Source organism: Macrobrachium rosenbergii, chromosome 54 (assembly GCF_040412425.1).
Source record: "Macrobrachium rosenbergii isolate ZJJX-2024 chromosome 54, ASM4041242v1, whole genome shotgun sequence".
NCBI lineage: Eukaryota > Metazoa > Arthropoda > Malacostraca > Decapoda > Palaemonidae > Macrobrachium > Macrobrachium rosenbergii.
This window is the reverse complement of record NC_089794.1, coordinates 48,724,542-48,747,265: the sequence shown is the minus strand read 5'-3', so window position 1 is coordinate 48,747,265 and position 22,724 is coordinate 48,724,542. Positions and strand designations below refer to the sequence as shown.

At 35.9% G+C, this 22,724-nt stretch overlaps 1 protein-coding gene across 3 annotated transcripts in view; it reads right to left on the bottom strand.

Annotated features, from left to right (window-relative positions):
- LOC136835075 (protein turtle-like) overlaps nt 1–22,724 on the bottom strand; it is a 406,342-nt gene that overhangs the window by 140,873 nt on the left and 242,745 nt on the right. The gene's annotated exons all lie outside the window — the stretch shown is intronic.

The following is a 22,724-nucleotide window of genomic DNA, read 5'->3' as shown; positions in this document are numbered from 1 at the left end:
TGCACATTTTTCATGGCTTTTATCTGTACATTATTTGATTTTTGCTCTCGCAGAGCGCCCAGCAGTTGGACAGGTGTCGCTCTGGAACTATCGTTTTCGCATTACTGTCAAACTGCGAGTTGAATTTCGAATGTTTATATCCATATTATGACATTCAAGGCTAAACTCTGTATCAGAATAACGCAATAATAATAAAAGCAACAGAAAAATCAATTCACCAAGAGTATAGCGTTATAATTACATATAGGGGTAAATATTTACTACAGGTTTATAAGTCCCACATTACACATCATTTTATTAATTACTTAAATAATTAATGAGACGTTTTATTAATCCCATTTTCAACCTGATGGAACCGAGATTATTTTCTGAAAGCAGAGGTAATGCAAATGACGCCAAGGAAAGAAAAAGGAAGCGAGACAAAGGAGTAACTGAAGAGATTACAATGAATGTCTCTGCCGCTCGCGAAGTGTTATGGAAGTTTTGCGCATCAGATTAAATCTTGTTGTTTCTCGCTGCAAATATAAAAATCCCCGTGACGGAAGAAAAATGGAATTCTCAAAGCACAATGGAACCCGGAGGAAAGAAATGCAAACACGAAACACCACAGTAATTAAGCAAAATGGAAGAGTATGAAGGAAGAAAAGAACTTGGAAAGAAAGCGCAGACAATGGAACAGGAAATGATTTTAAAGCTGAAACGCTGGACACTTTTACACATAGACTACTCCCGCTCCTTTTTCGAAATCTGCTTTTACCAGAATAGTTGTCGGAGTCTGCGAGTTATTTTGGGAAATCGTCAGAGTTATTCATTTAGACTTTTCTTTCATTCTTTATACCGTTTTTTGACTGCATCATTTTAACGAAGATTTTTTATTTGATTTTATGAAATGTAGGCTCCCAGGCAAAGCTCTGGGATACTTTCGGCCGTTCAGCAATAAGACAGTGAAAAGAGGAGTTGGAGTGGTTGGACAGCAAGATCAAGAGATCAAGACAATAAAGGCGACGACGCACAAGGTCCTAAAGGTGGAAATGGGACAAAAACCGCAGGTGCACTAAGAAGTAGTAGTCAGAGAGGTTGGACAGCAAGACTGAAGAAAGTAAGTGGAACTGGAGGTAAATTAAAAGGGCTAAAAAAAATCGCCGCAGCTAGGGGCCAAATCGACGCCGCAAACACCCTTTAGCACCTACAGTGCACCACTTGGAATGCACTGACGGCACTACGTCCCTAAACAGATTTTAAAGACTGTTTTCAGGCTTTAAATACAGATATATACTAGCTGACCAACCTGGCGCTGCCCGGGAAAACTCTGAATGACAACCGATAAACCGTCCCTCTCCCTCTCTCTGTCTCTCCATCTCTCTTTCTCTCCCTCTTTCTTTTCCCTAACACTCTCTCTCTCTCTCTCTCTCTCTCTCTCTCTCTCTCTCTCTCTCTCTCTCTCTCTCTCTCTCAGGTTCTAATTTAAACTCATTCATTAATATTCTTTTTTTAATACAAAATATTTAGACTATACTCTGTTACACCTTTTTGCTTCTTTCCTATTATTAAGTGACTTGCTGCAGCAGTTAGTCTTCCACCTCCTCATCATTCAGCGGAATTTGTTGGAAATAAAAAGTATTGAATTTTCTCAACATGTAAATAAAAATGAGATATTTCGATGTACCTATTTTTGGTTATTTCTTGAAAAATGGTAACCAACAGGTGTCACTAATCAATAACCTACAACACGTTCGTACATTTTGCCTTTGTTTCACTGCTCTTTGTCATATCCCACCTAACACAAACAGTAGTGAATTATATATCAAGAAAATGGTCATTTATTTTACTTTTGTGCTGAATAACAAAAATTAGGTATCTCTAGCAATTTTTGGTGGACTGAGAAAAAAAGTGGCAAAACATTTTCTAATATGGTTAACTTCAACTTGATACATATGTTTCACATTGGTTTTAGGGACGTTTTTAACATGGCACAATAAATTACAACTCATTAACTTTACAATGACATCAAATTTATGAACGTAGCATTAAGTATAAGGTTACATGGAGCGATAGCAAAAAATTACCGCTATGCATGTTCGTACGGGAACTACATCAACCCTTTGGTAATGACGTAATCAGCTATCATGAACAAAAACATTCCCTTAGTGGAGGAATGTAAGGCAAGCGGCTATTTATTGTTCTGAAAACATACACGTTGATAAAAGATAGATATTATTACATATCATTGTAATAAATAACCATAAAAAATCATTTTATTTTCCTAAACGACGGGAATGCAGCAAAAGGTGCGAATTGACTGGTAGTTACTCTTCTAGCCTTGCTATTCACTGGTTGATGTAGTTGCCAGGTGTCCATTTCAAATAAAAGTGTGTGAACATCGAATTTAAGTTGATGCTTCGTTTTTCATGCATATTCTATGTTCGTGATTGTATGAAAAACGTTACTTGCTTCTTCGATCAAACTTATAATGTGCTGAGATAGCCGCAGGAAGGCCTGGATATATGGTTAACTGGCAACCGTTTTTTCCGCTGTCTCAACCTTTACTGCTCCTCACCACTCTGGCTGCCGATAATTAATTCCAGAACTTATTTAAACCGAAATAGGTCTTCAATGCTGATTTTATCTAGGAAACAAACAATTATATTAATAATATCATAAATCATGATCAAAATTCACATAAATTCTGATAAAAAAAATTGATGTTATAGGGGATTTATTGTTGCCCGGTAATCATACGCCTGACAGCAACTGGAAGAAAACACTGAAGCACCGAAGGAAACCTAATGGAACTGCTAAAAACGAAAATTTCATTTGTAATGTATGTGTTTGTACGTCTGTCATGGGGTTAGGGGTTTAAACCAACCCTAGTATCTAAGTTTGGTCAAATGATGGCCATGTGCATTTTGAATTACATTGCTTATAATTACATTGCTTATATATATATATATATATATATATATATATATATATATATATATATATATATATATATATATATATATATATATATATATATATATATATATATATATATATACTGTATACACACAGCTGACCAGCCCGGTAATGCCCAGGAAAACTCTGAAGGACTCAGAAAATTTTTCATACATCTCCTTGTGCTCAATGTCCCTTGTATCCAGGAATTACTGTGCTGACTGTCAACTTTAACGAAATATTACTGTGCTGACTGTCCCATTTATCCAGTTATTATTGTGGTGACTGTCCTTTTATCCAGGAATTACTGTACTAGCTGTCCTTTTATCTAAATATTACTGTGCTGACTGTCCCATCTATCCAGATATTACTGTGGTTACTGTCCCATTCATCCATGCATTTCTGTGGTGACTGTCCCTTTCATCCAGGCATTACTGATTTGACTGTCCCATTTATCCAGGCATTACTGTACTAACTGCCCCTTTTCTCCAAATATTACTAGAGTGACTGTCCCATTTATCCAGGCAGTACTGTGGCAACTGTTCCATTTATCCGGGTATTACTGAGGTGACTGTCACTTTTAACCCAATATTACTGTGCTGACTGTCCCATTTATCCAGGTATAACTGTTCTGACTATCCTATTTATCCAGGCATTACTGTACTGACTGTCCCTTTTATCCAGATATTACTGTGGTGACAGTCCCATTTATCAAAGTATTACTATACCGCCTGTCCCTTTTATCCAGGTATTATTGTGCTGACTGTCCCTTGTATCCAAGTACTACTGTGGTGACCGTGCATTTTATCCAGACATTACTGTGGTGGCTACCCCCCAGGTATTACTGTGGTGACTGTCTCATTTATCCAGTCATTACTGTTCTGTCTGTCCCTTTTATCCAGGTAGTACTGTACTGACTGTCCCTTTTATCCATGTATTACTGAGGTGACTGTCCATTTTATCCAAATATTAGTATGATGACTGTCCCATTTATCAATGTATTACTGGGGTGGCTGCCTCAATTATCCAAGTATTACTGTCCTGACTGTCACTTTTATCAAGGTGGGACTACTATGGTGACTGTCCCACTTATCCAAATATTAATGCGTTGTCTGTCCCTTTTTTCCAGGGATTACTATGCTGACTGTTCATTTTATTCAGATATTACTGTGGTTACTGCCCATTTTATCCAGATATTACTGTGGTGACTGTCCCATTTACCCCCACTAAACCTAAACACATCCTCCACACAACTAAACACACCCTCACTAAACGAAAACACACCCCTACTAAACCTAAACACACCCTCCAGACTAAACCTAAACACAAACCTTGATGGAGAATTATTAATCACAGGAAAGAAAGGCCTTTTCAATAATATATTTCTATGGTATCGAGTAAATGAAGTGAGGTATAAACCTGTAGAATTTAGCTACCACAATAGTTACTAAGTCTATGAGCAGCACCAGCCCCGGTTCTGGGAAAGGGTAGGGGATGGGGGAAGGGGAATGGGGTATGGGTTTGAAACCTTCCCTACAATCTAAGTTGGGTCAAATGATGCCCACATGCAAAATTTTGTCTAGACTGGTCAAACAGTTCAGTTTTCTATAGCACACAAACATACATACAGTACATACAAACATACATTCACTTTTATATATAATATATATATATATATATATATATATATATATATATATATATATATATATATATATATATATATATATATATATATATATATGTGTGTGTGTGTGTGTGTTAAAATGAAGAAAAAAAGAAATTAAAATGAAGAAGATATATATATATATATATATATATATATATATATATATATATGTGTATATATATGTGTGTGTGTGTGTGTGTGTGTGTGTGTGTGTGTGTGTAACTGAGTCACGAAAATATGGGACATGATGACTATATAAATAATGGCAAATGTCACAAAGGAAAAGTGAAATAACGGAGCAGTGGCTAGGCCTTTTGACACACGGTCCTTTACTAGCAGACTGATGAGAAATATAAAAGTAAGGGTATAAAGCGAGCTCGTATAATTGGCAGCTGACATACAGATATCCCTGATGATAGGGATTATAAGGAACAGATGCACCTGGAATCCAACACAGTTGAAGAATTAGTGGACCTACCAAAACAAAGATAAATCTTTGAGAGGTTTTACAAATGATTAGCCCCAACTGGCTTGGAAGCAGGGAGGAGTCAATTCAAAGGGTTATACAAGGGATGAGACTGACCATCAAAAAATGACCTTGGAATAAATAAGCTGATTACTTATGTTAATGAACGTACAACACTTAATATATTCTCCTTTTGGTAAACAATAACAATTTTTGCAAGATGAATATTTTCAAAAAATTGTTATTGTTTACAAAAGGAGGATATAGTAAGTGTTGTACTTTTATAAACATAGGTAATCAGCTTATTCGTTCCAAAGCCATTTTTGGCAGGTCAGTCTCTTCCCCTGTATAATCCTTTAATTGACTCCTCCCTGCTTCCAAGACAGTTAGGTCTATTCATTTGTAAAACCTCTCAAAGATTTACCTTTGTTTTGGTAGGTCCACTAATTCTTCAACTGTGTTCGATTCCAGTGCATCTGTTCCTTATAATCCCCATCCCCAAGGACATCTGTATGTCACCGGTCAATCATACAAGCTTCTTGTAACCTTGCTTTTATACTTTTAATCAGTCTGCTAATAAAGGACCGTGTGTCAAAAGGCCCAGCAACCACTCCGTTGTTTCACTTTTTCTTTGTGGCATTTGCCTTTATTTATATATATATATATATATATATGTATATATACACACACACACATCACACACATATATATATATATATATATATATATATATATATATATATATATATATATATATATATATATATATATATATATATGTATATATATATATATGTGTGTGTGCATGTGTATTTGTGTGTGTGCAAAGGGACAGTTTATAAAAAAATATGAACTTGCATGTACATACGGATGCTCAGATTAAATTCTTTACTTTTATTCCAACGTCCAAACGTGTATCGAAACAACAGTAAAAACCAGACAAGGATTTTACTGACAAATGTTCGGGACATACAAAGCATATTTGCCAAACTTCTTAATTGGCGAAATTACCCAATATTTACATGTTCATAAACAGCTAGTTCCAGTTTAGTTGTTCGTCCAGTGATTTATTTCTTCTCGTGCATAGTTCATCTCACGCCCATTTTAGAATTGTAGGTCGCTCTTTCATCTGAAAATTGGGTCTCGTACTACTTGATGCTTTCGCTTTTGAATTGAACTGAATATAGAATTTAGGTCAAAGGCCCAGCACTGAGACCTATGAGGTCATTCAGCGATAAAACGTCAATTGACAGTAGAAGGTTTGAAAGGTGTAACAGGAGGAAAACCTCGCATTTGCAATATTAATCAATTGTTAGGTGAGGGTGGAGAGTAAGATGGAAGAAAGAGAATATGAGCGGAGTTACGTTAAAAGGAAGAAAGGGGTTGAAGCTAGGGACTGAAGGCACGCTGCCTACAGTGCACCGCATGAGGCGCACTGACGGCACTACCTCCCTACGGAGACTTTCATTTTTAGTGTCCGTTATGCTGTTGATGGATGCGTGTTTATTTCGGTCGTTGTTGCTCGAGATCCTTCACGATAGCTTGCCGAAAACAGTCTTTAAAATCTCTTCAGGTAAACCAGTTTCTAACGAGAAAATGTTGGAAGACGGCAAAACAGAAGAATGAGTTCCCTGGAAAATGTATAATAACCCACAGCTATATACTTTTGAATTCATTACAACAGCAAAACGCTTGCTATTTCTAAGTAGGCTTCATAAGCAAACAATAATACATTATTTTCATAAATATAATACCAAACTAACGTACAAATTCATTCGAACATACACACGCACGTAATTATCTATCTATCTATCTATCTATCTATCTGTATATATATATATATATATATATATATATATATATATATATATATATATATATATATATATATATATATATATATATATATATATATAAATATATATATATATATATATATAGTGGAATAAAACAGCAAACAGCCAGTGGAACATTCTGTATCTTTGTTTGGACAAATTTTCGAGACATGTCTCATCATCAGGGCTCCAAGTATACAAAGAATAAAAATTAAGAATAGACTCAGTTAGGAAACTTATAAAAGCTCCAAACATGGAACTTACAAAAAATAATTATTTTAAAATTAAACTAAAAAATACTAGCAAATATTAAAATCTTAAAAATACTTTAAAAAACATAAAAAATAAATGTCTTTTTTTCTAAAAACACTGGTATTAAAACCTTGAGGAGTTCGAGTAATTAAAATATCTAAAGATAGAAGTTTATTGTCGAGTTCGTGCTCAATTGTGAACTGGATATTGGGGAGCAAGCCATTAATACACCATCCGCTTTTTACAAATTCTCTTGTTAAAAATAAAGTGAGCGTCCTGCACTGCAGCCTCTAACAGTTTCCTAAAACTGTCCTTATTAAAACAGTGAAATAGAAAGCCATCGTAAGAAAAGATTTTCTCTACAATAATATCGACCGTTGCCTGCAACAGTATGTTGGTGAAGAGGGATGTGACATTAAAACTAACCATAGGCAAGTCAATATCCTGTGGTAAAATATCAAGTACAAGGCTGCGGAATTGGGCGAAGAATACTCAACTGGTGAATGGCTGTAACATAGGTAGTAGATACTTAGCTGTTTGAGAGTTGGGATTGTTATATGCAGCCATATATACATCCAAACACCGACCAAAATTAACGTCGCTCAGCATCTCTACCCTGGCTGAGAGAGAGAGAGAGAGAGAGAGAGAGAGAGAGAGAGAGAGAGAGAGAGAGAGAGAGAGAGATTATAAAAGCCTACAAAGATAATATATGAACTTTTTACAAATCTTCCTCGGAAAATTCCATCAGCATTAAAGAACAAAGCCTCAAGGTTCCCTAGGGTGACCTCTTGAATAAGAGGGAAATATAACATTCTACAAGGAACCTCATAACCCTTACTATATTTAAATCTCTTCCAAAATAATAACCTCTTCAGTCTCTCTCTCTTTCTCTGTCTTCTTTTATTTCAAAGAGTAATTTATTTTGTATAAAAAAAACTCTGGGACGCAAAGTGGAGGCAAGAGGCTAACCTGAAATTTCCCAAAAGGGAAAGGGAGGGGAGAGTATGTAAATAGTGGTGTGGACAGTCTCTTACCCTCTCTCTCAACATAATATCCCGTATATTAAAGTTGGATATCTCTCTCTCTCTCTCTCTCTCTCTCTCTCTCTCTCTCTCTGCATTGTGCCTCGTTATTCTTTTACTCTTTTCTCCCCTAGCGTCGTTGTTACCCACTTCCTTGTCACCTCCATTTCACTGAGGTGTTTCTCTCACAGAGGAAAGACTTACTCATATGTTTACTATTTGCTTACATTTATAATGCCGCTAAATTTCAGAAACACTTCTCTATTTTTACCTTTGAAATTAGTTTCCTTCGTGTCAGCGTTAGTCTTAACGTCATCTTTGAGAAGCCAGTGCATGGACCGTTCAATTGCAAAGGCTCCTTTCCACCGTGACTCTGGAAATTATGTAATTATGATGGAAGTATTCGTGAAGAATCGTCATTTTTGAAAAGTTTTCCTTCATAACATAACTTTTCTGTATTATACTCACTCTACTATTTATTCTGAGTGATTATTAAAAGATGATAAGAACTAAGATGAATCACACATCGTAACGGAAGTGGAAATGGTGCAAGACATTCCTCTCTTCCAGAACAAACAGTAGTTATAGACGTGAGAGATCACTATATTCCCTTAGCTACGGTACCGTGACGAAGACTCTTCATAGAATGATGAATGGTAAGTGCATTAAGCTCCCATTACTTGCGTCTAGTAATTAATGGGGTTCTTTTCTATTTGTTTATACGAAAGTTGGGTTTTCCGTGAGATTGAGTAATTCGGAAATCACCATACGGGCAAGTTCGCGTTTTATGAGCTACGTAAATCTTTATTCTCACGAACATTTCACGCTGGAAATGACAATGACCTCCCATTTGCGTCGGTCCGTTAGACAAAGCGCAGCATAATGCGGCGATTCCACCTCCTTCCGGTAAACTTATGACAAGGAATACTAGGAAAGAAAGTCCCTGTGCTTTGCAATTGTTTCATTTTGGAAATGACTGCCTTTCTTGACAAGAAACCCGCAATTCTTAGCCGATTTTTCTCACCTGAAGGTCACCGAATGAATGTCTCTTCAGAGTTTCATTGGAAGTCGGTGAAATAATGGCCAAGTAACGCCACACAGCAAAAGTTTGGGCAGGAACCTGTTACCTGAGAGCTAAATTGGACATATGGATACATGTGCTAAATGTTCCCTTGACTCTACAACAGAACTTACTGCAACCTGACTCGTCAAAATAAACTGCACAGACGCTGATATGTTTGCTATTACATGTGAATGCACGCCCCAGAGAAAATACCCGGACCATATCTCGACTATCAAAGGTAGTTAACGGATAAAGCCACGGATAAATTATTTGTGCGAAAAATAATTACTGAACGCAGTAACTAAACCCACAGACAATAATATCTAAATTTGTCAGATTCAGTTAGGAAGGAAAAGAACTCTGTCTCCTTCATTTCTTGGGACTACTTCCGAAAACTTCTCTCGGATGGCTGATTCACAGGCAATAATAATAACACTAGTCAGTTAAAGAGATTATTATTATAGTTTTGAAAGTTTTTTAAAGGACATTTATTAAATAATGCCTTAAGACTTCAGACCCGGGCTTTATTCCAGCTAGTCTATTTTTCTAGGATTTTATGCCATGTTCTTGAGGCTATTGGTTCTATTAAAAATTTAATTCCATTATCTTAGAGCAGTCAAGATTTGCCCAAAATTACATCGAACAAACCAGCATGATAAATATAAAAGTAAAACAACTAAGAACATACTCACTTGTTCAGAGATAAAGCTGTAAAAATGATTTTGCCACCAAACAAACAATCATACGACTAATTCAAGTGCAATGGATGATACTTTTCAATGCCAAGCTTAATCTATTTTCTTTAACTTTCAGTTTCACTACCAAAGAGTTATTTTCTAGAATTCTATTGCGTGCAAGATTAAATACCACATTTTCATTCCGTTATTAATCCATTTTACTAAAAGAATATTAAATATCATTATTTCATCATTAAAACCCTGACATCCCGTGGTAACCTGCAACGTTACATTTGTAATATTATTAGTTGCATTTACTTGCCGAGCTTAGATTCTCAAGTATTAAAAATTAAATGTTAAGTGCTAACTTAAATACGGGAAAATTGTCAAAGGAAATCCTCATATCCTATAACAGGACATATACACATTATTGTGCTGAACAATCGTAAAGGCATAACTGCCATACATTAATAAATTCTGCGTCATAATCTCCGTAGCAAGTTCTTTCCCGCTTAGGAATCAGCGCTGACAGGGACAAACAGCCGGAGTTTACGTTCAACATAAAATTCGCACGAATTAAGTTCATGTCAGCTTGGGCAATTATAAAAATTTACCCCCATTACTTACAAATGAAATATCCCTAAAATACCTGTACTTTCCTACCATTACTCTGAAAGTTCAAGGCAGTAAATTGCTGTAAAGTATGTTGTCCTTTGCAAAAATGCCCGTTTAATTCATCTAGGGAGCGTAATTATTTTAAATTTCGCGAAAGTAAGACGGGTGATTTTAATTAAAAGTAATTGCACTTTCATTATAAAGCTGAAATCGTTAGCATTCTGTTTTCGTGCTCTCTTTTTCATCGAGGCTGTAACAAGTTTGTGCCAAAGGTAGGACCTGCTCCCAGTAAATTTAAAGTAAGATTATAAAATGAGATAGGTGGATTACCAGCGACATCTCTTCCATGGTTTTATTCGTATACTCTGGCTGACTTCCTAAATGTTAATAAGGTACAACTTCATCAAACGGTGTTTAGTTTTATGTATTTAAAAGCATTTGAAAGAAGTGCGAGAAAACAATTATTTCCAAGTAATGCTTATTCCACGGTTTTGATACTCTTTAAGATTTCGTCTTTTTAAGAGTAAATACTTCATTAATGATTATCGATTTTACCCATTCTAACCTTCATTATCATCCTATTTCGACGTCGCATTATTCTATGCATATTTCATAGTAATTTTTTTTTTCTCAGGTGTACAAAACTATTTCGTTACGAATCGACATGTCTCTAGCAGAGCGCATATGTTTTTTATTTATTCGTCTATTGAAGGTAACCATTTTGCTCTTTTCTTCTTTTTGAGGTGACCATTGTGCACTTCTTTACTTATTTTTACTTCCTCTTCCGATAGTTTATCCTACATTGCCAAGGAAGTTTTACCCTTTCCCTTCCCCTACATCTAGAGAATATTTGTTTAGTTTCTTCGTAAACAAATATTATTATTGTATTCATTTTTCAGTTCAGTTATTTTGGTACTGATGACTTTAATAAAGGAAAGTCGTCCGCCCACCAACCAATTTAAAACACTGTCAATCTCAGCCCCAAAGCATTTATACAGACCGATATAGAACTAGCTCGACAAAGACATCTACCAGCTTTCACATTCACTCAACTGGACAAAGGCACATATTCATATGACAAATGAGCGGTATTCATTAAGGTTTTACAGTTTAGACATGAGCAATACCTTCATACGTGTGTGGGTGCTATATACGTATAATCTGGATAATCTACTTGTTTTCTTTGAATAATGCCTGTATCCAAATGTATGTGCTTGTGATGGTATGCTTGTATTCGTATTATTCATTTGGCCTCCTTAAGCAATGACTTTGTGTGTGTGTAAGTGCGTGTGCTTACTTGCTGTTCCTACGTCTGTTTATTCTGTTAATTCTGCTTGTTAATGGAATAACTTTTGAGTTTTTTTTGCGTATTCATCTCCTCTTGCTTGTACTTATGCATTTTGTTTCTCTGTGCACTGGCCTTCAAAATATGAATGTCCGTGCACAATCATTTTACGTAATTCTATTGGTTTCTTTCTACAGTCACTTTCGGAATCTTTTGCTTGTGACCGAAAGTTTACCCTGGTGTACCTTTTTACTTACATCATTTCACTTTCAAAATTTACTCTTTGTGTACATTTTCACGTATACAAGAATATCTTGCTTTATTTCAAGGATTTACAAAAATGTCGAGAGCAACCCCGTTACGATTCAATACTTAAATCAACCATTCCGAAGTGAAACTTGATTCAAAATTGAGAGACGTTTCTCATTGTCAATCAATGTCGAATCAAGTGGCATAAAAACTCATGAACTCTGAGGGTTATTTCCACCGTCTTCTGACTTTTAAAGGCTAATTATAATTAGCGACTGTTCTCTGGGGTTCGTTATTAATTATTACACTTATGGATGGATCTCACAGATGTGCAAATAAAATTACCAAAAACGATTTATAACATTGGGAACAGAGAAGATGCAAATGAACTGTCAAAGGAGTGCTGATTTAAACAGATTGGAAATTAATAATAATAAAATCAACAAGAGGAAAGGCAATAGAAATTATATATATGTAATATAAGTCATGACAGAACTAAAAATGACAGTAAATAGAGGAAGACCGTAATAAGGATGGATAGCAAATATCACTATGGCAAAGCAGATTTATTAAAAAAAAATTGCAAGAACAATAAGCAAGAAAACCGACAAAATGGATAAATGATAACTAAGAAATACTAGGATAAATGAAGCGAAAACAATCACAGTTTAACAAAAGACATCATAGCAGAAAACGATTACCACCAAGATCAAGGCCCGAGCCAAGATAAACAATAACACGGATGAATATCAAAAGCAACGGTAACAACGGTAACAGTGACAAACTCAGCAGTAAAAGATCAAAGCAAAAATTGATAACAAAATAAAAACATATAAAAATTGCGCCAAAGTTTCTTCGGCACAATCGAGTTTTCTGTACAGCGTATAATGCTGTATGAGCCGCCGCCCATGAAACTTTCAGTCACGGCCCGGTGGTGGCCTGTCCTATAGCGTTGCCATACGCACGATCGTGGCTAACTTAACCTTAAATAAAAGAAAAACTACTGAGGCTAGAGGGCTGCAATTTGGTATGTTTGATGGTTGGAGGGTGGATGGTTAACATACCAATTTGCAGCCCTCTAGCCTGAATAGTTTTAAGATATGAGGGCGGACAAAAAAGGTGCTGACAGAAACAGTGCGGACGGAAAAACAAAGCCATTTCAATAGTTTTCTTTTACAGAAAACTAAAAAGGCTTTAAAAAATCATCAAACCAGTTTCTTTTGTACACATGATTTCATATTAGTGAAGATGTACGGAAATGTGAGAAACGCCACAAATCTCTAAAACCTTTGTTCCATTTCCTCTGAGAGAGTGCCACATTCAAATGAGTATAAATAAATACAAGAGAGTAATATCCACAATAATCATATAGTTCCTTTATGCGCCTTCCACAGTAGTAGTAGCAGTGCTCACCGAGCAGAAAGACTGTAACACTGGAATTATAAAAACACTCTATCCCATTTGCGCCACCAGCATAAACTTAGCCTCGTTAAAAATTGAAGTAATTTGCTGAAATGAATGCTTCTCATTCCGGAAAAGGTAGAATCTATCTTTAATAATCTTGGAAAAACACCAGGGGTCTGAAACAATAACCAGACTTAAAGGTCTTCTTCAGAAAGAAAAGAGGAGAAAAACATTTCGCAGTTCCAATGACGTTTGGAATTAAATATCAATGCTCGGTCTCCCTAGGGACCCCCGCCCCACGTAACATTTCGTCGCAGGAATAGACGTAAAAGATTTACTGCCCCAAAGAATAGAAAGCTATCGCCCGAGACTGCTCAGCTTCTTTTGTTGCAATGTAGTTTCAAGGCTATGGACTGCTATAACTGACATAACCGATGATAATGTCAGCTTAAATATCTGTCAGGAAGCGGGTTAATTTACGGGATATTGGGATATAATTGTTTTGGAATTCTCGTAATCTTTGAACAGCTTAGGAAAAATACTTTCTTTACTCGTGAATCATTAATCTTGAGGTACTACAGAATTTCATTGCATAACTCTTGTTAACTGCATGGCAACCGACGATCATTTATCGAATTATGGACTTCACCGTCTACTTCTTCAGTTGTATATCAGCCAAGAATCGACACAGAAGATTCAAAAATAATACTTCAGAAGGTTTCACAATTACATATTATTCGAAAAGAAATAAGATAAATAATTACCTGGCTTTTTCTTCAGTCATATAAATACATAAAGTAACACAGGAAACGAAATTCAAGGGCAAACCCTTGTAACTGAAATGTCAATCATGAAAGTAAGGCAAGCGTTATAAGATTTAATTGTTTACCCCATTTTTAGTTATCTGTCAACCCTGAATTATAAGAAAAAATGGATTCTAAAAAGTTAAAATATTTATCATCAATAATATAGCACCTTCAATATTTCCATAACTAAACTCCTCATTTTTCCCCACCTAGCGATTTCAAAGCTGTTTCCACTGACGTGTCCTTTAATGCTACGTCACTTGTTTGCAATGCGCGTTCCTCTGTTCCCGTTTGTGTATACAGTAATCATTCCTTTGTCACATGAAACTTCTCTATTAAAGAAGCGATTCCTTCACTCATTATTTCCCCTTATGGTTGCTGGTGAAGGAGGGAAAGAATGAGGGCAACCAGCAGTAACTCAAAAACCCCAAACGAAAGAGGCTAGAATTATCCTTGCTCCATTTTCGGCTCGCCTTCTATGTTAAGAAAAAAAGAAGAAAATAGGGAATAAAAACAAAAAATGTACTCTTCGTCATTATCATAATTTACACTTTCATTACAATTTTCGGTGCATAGTTTAGCACCATCATTATTATCATCATATCTAGCAAAACATTTGAATTACTTGGCCCTCTCTGTTCACTTCATGTCTTGGAAAGAAATACAAAAATAATAATAGCCAATTCAAGTCTAACAATAAAGAATGATGGGTAAGGCTATCAAAACAGTGCCAAAAGAAAGATATGGACAGAGGAATAGAGGAAGAGAACTGAACAATCAAAAGCACAGAGAAAAATAACAACAAAGCTTTGGCAACTGATGGCATGACTATCCCCTCCCCTAGCGGGTCTTTTCCTTAAAAAAAAAAAAAATGCGGAGGTCATCTACGTTATAATTTTCATGTCTTGCCTCATATTATAATTTTCATGTCTTGCCTCATAAATCTTGAAGAAATAAGCCATCTTCCATAAACATTCTGTAATAACGCTTTCATCTACTTAACATGAGGTGTCCAAGGAAATCTTATTAAAAAAATATTTCCTTTGATATTATGCTTTCTGCGTCACCTCAGTCTGGTCCCTTTAGTATAATTCAACTTCTTTGTTTTTTACACTAACTTTGACTGTCAAAAGGAAAACTGCAACGTCGACATGCCAATGATAACCTTAATGTTCAATCGATACCTCGCAAAAACGAGCATGTTGTCTGTGAGCTGGTTAGCTCACAACAACACACAATGGGCTCCGGACTTACCAGAAATGGTCCCAAATCCCTTCTCGAGGAACTCGAGGGTCCAGCAATGAAACTGAGAGTACTATTAGCCCCTTTTCTTTTCGTGACGCAAGATCGTTAACTTGTCACGCATGCTAGGATGTTATGACCTCCACGTACCGCCAGAGGTTTTGTTCACATGACTCAAAAACTGTGCAACAGTCTTAAGAAGGAGACGGGCGCTCATAATTTGAAGATAAGTTACGTGCACGCTCTACGCTTCAGCTTACCTAGACATAGCTCTTAGCTGCTCATTTATAGTTCTTGCACGTTTGTCTTTTTTCTTTTTATTCACTATAATTTTCGTGAGCATTCAATTATACTTCTATTTTCTTTCAGCTCTATCATTTTGCAAGCATAGGAATTTTCTTACGTGTTGACTTAATGCCCTCTCGGTTGCGTCCTCCAGAACACATGGACATTGTTAATGAAAATGCTTACTCCATTATATGAAGTTAGAAAATTCATTAGTACCTGTTAATTCAGTTACCTCATGGAAAAATTCAACCTTCAAGAGATTCAACTCAAACTCGAAACAAAATTAATAGTTAGTCTGTGTAAAAGGTATACTTCCTGATACTATTCTTTTACATCCTCATTCTTACCATTTTTATGTTCCCTACCTAAAAATAGGGAAATTTTACCTATAGAATAATCAAAGTTCAGTATGACATCAAGAGTAGGCAGAAATAACAGCTTGACTGTGCTTCTAATTGAGCTCCAGATGATGTTTGGTGAATATCTAAATAATCTAATCATGTTAAATCTGACACCAATATTCACTGCAGCTATCAGATATATCACCTACATTCTGCCATCAGAGCACAGCACTGCCTATGCCATGAATCTTTACTGTGACTATTAAAATTACAAATAATCTCCACCCCAAGTCTTAACCTTAGCTAAGAACTAAACGGCAATATATGTAAAACAAGCAAAGACTACGTATACTCCAAAGTCACCTTTACAATATACGAAAATTGCGTGATATCGGTAGCGGGAAGGAATGCAATTAGAGGTCTACGATGCACCACCCAACAAAGGGATACGTAATCACAGCCTATATTAGAAACTTCATGAAGCTTTAGCATTAAGGGAAAAATAAATCAGGGCATATTTGTTTGTTCTAATAGTTACAAGGGAATTGCTATAAGATATTTTAATCTATCTTGCCAAAACACATCCGGGAGGTGGCTTGTTTTCCTCTAAAGTTGTGGCTGGAAGACAGACGCGACAGAGCTACACAGACTTCATGCATGCATTTTGAATTTTATCCAAATGGATATAAATTAATGTTTAAACATTTAAGATTTTCCTTTTCTTTAAATTTATTATTTGAAATATTCACTAAGCAACTGTTCATGAGATTGTTTGATATTTTAAATAGTAACTAAAATATGATACACATACACGCAAGCGCATATATATATATATATATATATATATATATATATATATATATATATATATATATATATATATATATATATATATATATATATATAATGTATTTTACTCATCCTCTCAGGTGGTATTCTGATATGAAGTTCCTAGTTCCATGCCATTCTCTACCTGTTAATGAATCCCTACAACTGACATATTACCCGGTATCTACAGTAACTGTATGCTTTGATACACAAACACGCACACATTGAGTATAATGATGTTTATCATATACTGACTTTCAAGACCCATGCAAACACAATTAGCATGGGAAATCTATACAATCTGGCCAACATTACTTCGTCGCCGGTTACTTATGAACGTGGGAAGTAGGAATATAAATAACAAATTGTCTGTTGATGCTGTGAAGAAAGAAGGCAAGACGCCGACCGATTTAGACTTCATTAGCTAGCACCTGGGTTAAACCAGGTGGGCGGAGCCACTTACACACGCTTAACAACGAGTCACGAGATTCCCATTTTCGGTCTGACTGATGATTGACCAACAGATACTCTTGAAAAGCAACGTGAAATCACTCCAACCCCTGCTGTGTACGACTGTGATTTTCCATTTGAACAACAATACCCGAACAATGTGATCTATATCTAGTTCTCACCGACAGAAATTTCATTACAGATTGTGTTGTACTTCATATACTCGGAAACACCTGGGTTAAATAAGCATTAATGAAAAACTATAGTGGGTTTTGTGAAAGCGGAAAAATAAATCGAAGATGGTCGGTATCCATTTTGGAAAGCGGAAAAATAAACTGGTTATCGGACTCGAGATGGTCAGTAATATTTTTGATACTGTCGACATAAGGAAGTTACATTTTATAGTTAAAAATTACTGTTTTTTCTCTTGTGTGTGGAGCGTCTGTAGTATACTTTATTCGTTTTATTGATGACTTCCTTGATAATATATGCGGTAAAGAGTAATTAATTCACACGTTGACAACTGGTCTCAAATTCTTTACCTAGATGGACATAGACTAATAACTCCTAAGCACTTTGAGAAAAGATTAAAAGCAATCAGATTCCTCCCCGAATGTTGGCAAAAGCGGGCAATACAACACGGACCAGAGAGTTCGACTGTTGTCGTACTTTTGAGAATTACAAGACTGAAGGAAGAGCGGCTGTGTTTGCATATACATGTGGTACTTTCCGAGATGGAAATTCTGTAAAAGCTCCAAGATAATAAAAATTATTCTAACAAAACAACCACAATAATTGAGAGAAATACCCTTCTTACATTTAGTTTTCCTTAGTCCATTACCCTTCCTTCTTTTAAGAAGTGTGGTTATTGTTTCATACTTTGTTGCACCCAACTCTTTTCCCCATTTCCTCTGGTTCCGTCCATACCATAAAATTCTCTGCCATTTCCTCCATTTCCTGAACAATGCAGAATGCTTCTTTCCACAGTACGTCCGTCATCATCCGCTTTCCTCGCCTTGCTTTCTGGACCATAAAAAAATGGGAAGCGAAGTGTTGATTTTAGACATGACAAAATAAGCTTTATTTACTTATATGAGAACAATATCCGCGTGTATAACGTATCAATGGGTATAACGAAGTGATTCATGATTTTGGGATTGCATAACAAAACGAGCCGACTCAACGAAAAGTTAAACTGTACTGTAGATCCTAAAGAGTTACAAAAATTGACAGTTCGAGGCCGCATTTGGTTCACTACTGACCAAGATTCACGATCTACGAACGAGAATAAAATCTGATGGGTTCTAAAGCTCACCCTGATTCCGCGGTTTAATAAATTACCCAAATTACCGAGAAAAAGTAATAAATGTAATTTTTGTCTCTTTTTCATTTCAGTGATAATTCGGAGCAGTTTCTGCAAAATCCTGACAGAATAAAACTTGACAATTAAAATGTCGTGCTTTTTATTCATTTCTTCTTTTCTGTGGTAATAACTTTAATATTTTTTCCACTGCGCAGTTTGCAAATGTTTCTATGAAAAATGACAAATAAATGAAAATTTAAAGGCTTTTTGGGTGCCGTTTTTACGAATGGTGTATTTACCAAAGCAAAACTATAACTTTTAGTTCGTTAAACTCCGAAGCATTTTAACAATAAATTTTTTAACATATTACTCATAGCATTTTTTAATATTAATGGTCTTCTATCTCATGCAGTAAAAAAGAATAACCCTCATTCGATGCATAACATAGTGAAATCTAAATAAATTTTATGCAATCCTTACAAAGTCATTTTCTTCATAATACACCTACATTGATATAATACTCTGTGAGCAGAAGAAACATTTCATCATCTACACACCCAATATTATCATTTCTGTAGAGAACAGTGGTAATCAATCTAGCGCCCTCCATGTAATTACAAAATCATCTTACAAACTCATAGTATTATTCACGCACTCACTCCCTTCATGTCCCATGTCATTACAGATGTGAAGATTACAGTTAAGCTAAAAACTCATGCACCCACAGTGGTCTACCACTTAAACCAAAAACGACACCATTATAGGTAATACGGCAGAATAGTTGCACAGACGTCATTCTGCTATGTATACTGTCACGTTGGAGTGAGTGAGTGCGTGAATGAGTGAGTGAGTGAGTGGTTGTGTTTGTGTGTGTGTGTGGCGGGGGGGAGGGGCTGTCCAGCGGTTTGCCTCATGGCCAGGTGTCAAGGAAAGGACGCCAGTACAGGTTAGGTTGAAGGAAAGTTAGGTTAGGATGACTGACTACCGAAAGCTGTCCTCTGCACTTTTATCTAATTTTATTTCATCCGTACTTCACTGAAAGTGATTTCTAGAAGTTAATATGCACATACCCTTTCATCATTGTTGCATTCCCTTTACTTGAGAATTAAGAGTGATGACAAATGACTAAATTACTTGTAAAATTACAAGTTATTGTTGATCGCTTTCTTAACTGAAATGAATTTTGTTTATCTTAAAATATACCGTTTTCAGTTTGCTTAGGCAATGGGCGTTTTTGTGCGAAGAATTCTGCCCGTACCAATACGCCCACCCATACAGACAGCATAAAAAAAATCTGATGCGAAACAGGGGTCCACCGAGACTTCGGTCGACTGGGCCTCCATTTTCGAAATAGACGAGATATTGGAGTGCAGGTCTTTCCCGCTGCATTCGCTCGCAACACCAACAGCCAATATCATTACTTCTGAATTTCCCAACGCGATGTTATGAGCAGAAACCTATCTGCCTTTCTCCTTCGTTCAGACTCTATTGATTCTTGGACCCAAGCAAATCAGCCTTTTGGGTATTCACATTTATGCATGGCATGCGAGAATGTGCACATGTCTGCATGTATCAAAGTGTGAAGTGACACGTGCTTGTTCGAATATGCATATATAATTACAATGAATTCATAAACGTGTAAGAGGATTAATGAGGACGTGAAATTATGATCGCCCTATACACTTATGTGCACAGTTAGGTAAAAATATTCAGCTGTATGCAAATATGTAATTGCAAGCCTAGTATGTTTTATTTGTGGTCATGTATGAATTTACAAATACAAGAATACAATTCGATTCTATGTATGCATGTACAGTATGTGCATGATTGCTGTATAAGATAGGTAACAGAGAATGAATTTTCGAAAGGCTGCTGTTATCAGAGGTACAGTGGTTGCTGGTGATAATAAAGAAAAATGTCAGAACTAGTGAAAGCCTTTGCAACATTTGTAACAGGAGACAGGTGAAGTTGAATTCTATGTATATTTAAATTAAGATGCTAAATCGAAATCCTGAAAACGGAGAAGTGACTGTCAGTGTGGCAGTGGAAGAAGGTTTGCATAATTGAAGTACACGTAATAAATAACGCTAGAATATGAAGAGAGGTGAATCAAGCAGAGCAGGTGGGGAATGAAAGGCAGCAGCAGAATGTAGACCAAAGGTTTGTAACGAAAATGAGCAATTATAGAGGCAAAAGTTGGGATGTATTTCCTTTCAAGTCAGATTATTTAAAATTAAGAGTTTTCTAGCATCAATTATCTTTCCTTGTAGGTTTTCCCTCCGCAGCTGTCCAAGTCGACAAGAACGTTGACATTCTAAAGAGGCTTACAAAGTTATTTAAATCATAATGACTTCATATGTCATTTTGTCAGAGCAGCACTACGTAATGTCTTCCTTGAGTATTTACTGCCGCCCTGACAGAGAGATTATTGCAGATGTGCCTCTGGTGGATACCTAAGTGATATTTTCTTTGAAGTTCAACATATTTATATTTTAGAATATCACTGAACTACAGGATTGTGATCCTGCAGATAACGATATGCTGAAAATAACTGGATAATCAAACCGAAACGCATATATTAAAATATTAATATCATAAAAGCTAACATTACTTTCAGAATACAAAAATGCTCGAAAGGTATATACGATCATCATCGTCGTTATCATCGCCAACACCTCCAGTTATAGTAGTGATAATTTTTGTGCCTGAGTTAACACCTAGAAACCAATGAAACTAATCAACATTTTAAACCATTATTGATTATGATGAGACCATTTTAAAATAAATGCATCAGCATTTAATTTGAAAACTAAAGACAACAAAAGCATCCCGTTTCGCCTAATTCACAGCGATAAAAGAAATGTAAAAGTTTGAAGATGACAAAATGGCAATTTTATGCTAAAGAACAGCGTGATATGAGAGGGCGGCTCAATATAAAACAAAAAGGAGCCCAGTTCTTACCTCCGTTGTCACACGCATACCACCAATAAATAAACTAAACCCAAATTCGAGTAACATTTACCAGAGACGGGAACACTTGCATTGATATATCACTTACAGAACAACGCTTAAGCACGCGCAGCGCTTTCCAAACAAATTGAGAAAAGCGCCAAACACCAAAGAACAAAAGGTGTTGCAAGAGGAGGCCCTTCCGCAAACAAAGGCGCAGTTCAAAGAGCAAACGTCACTGGGACTATGCAAACGCACCCCTTCTATATTTACATCTTCCCTAAAGGAACATCGGAGCATTTGCCTTCCTCCACGGTCAACACTGCAATTCTCTTTATAGCGTATCGAAGGAGAGAATGCTCTTTACTACGGGGCTGTGTTTTCTTACAGTCTAACCTGGCTGTGAAAATATAAGGGGGGAAAAATTCAATTGTCTTTCTTCTCTTTTCTGGGCAGATTCTGCTGATGCAGAAATTAGTCAGTTCATTCGTTGCTGGCTTAACGTCATCGCCAGGACCTACACATCAAAGGTTTTTTCTTGGTTTCAAGCAACATGGTGTAATCATACGAGCATTTAAAATGTCCAGTTATTATGAACAAAGATGCACACAGTCTCTCTCTCTCTCTCTCTCTCTCTCTCTCTCTCTATATATATATATATATATATATATATATATATATATATATATATATATATATATATATATATATATATATATATATGTATATAAGTATACACACATACATACATAAACATATGTATATATATATATATATATATATATATATATATATATATATATATATATATATATATATATATATATATATATATATATATAAACGTCCCTCTATTTAAGGAGAGTGGTTCCGGGTAATGTTACCCTTCCATCTCCCAGGTAGTGTTTTGGGATGAGGATACGATGTCCAGGTACATTTCCGCGTTAGCTATCAGGTACCTAGTTCACTGCATAATTCAACAGATGTACAATATGTCTGAAGGGAACATGGTCATTTCGCCCGATCCACGCCTGGTATTCCAC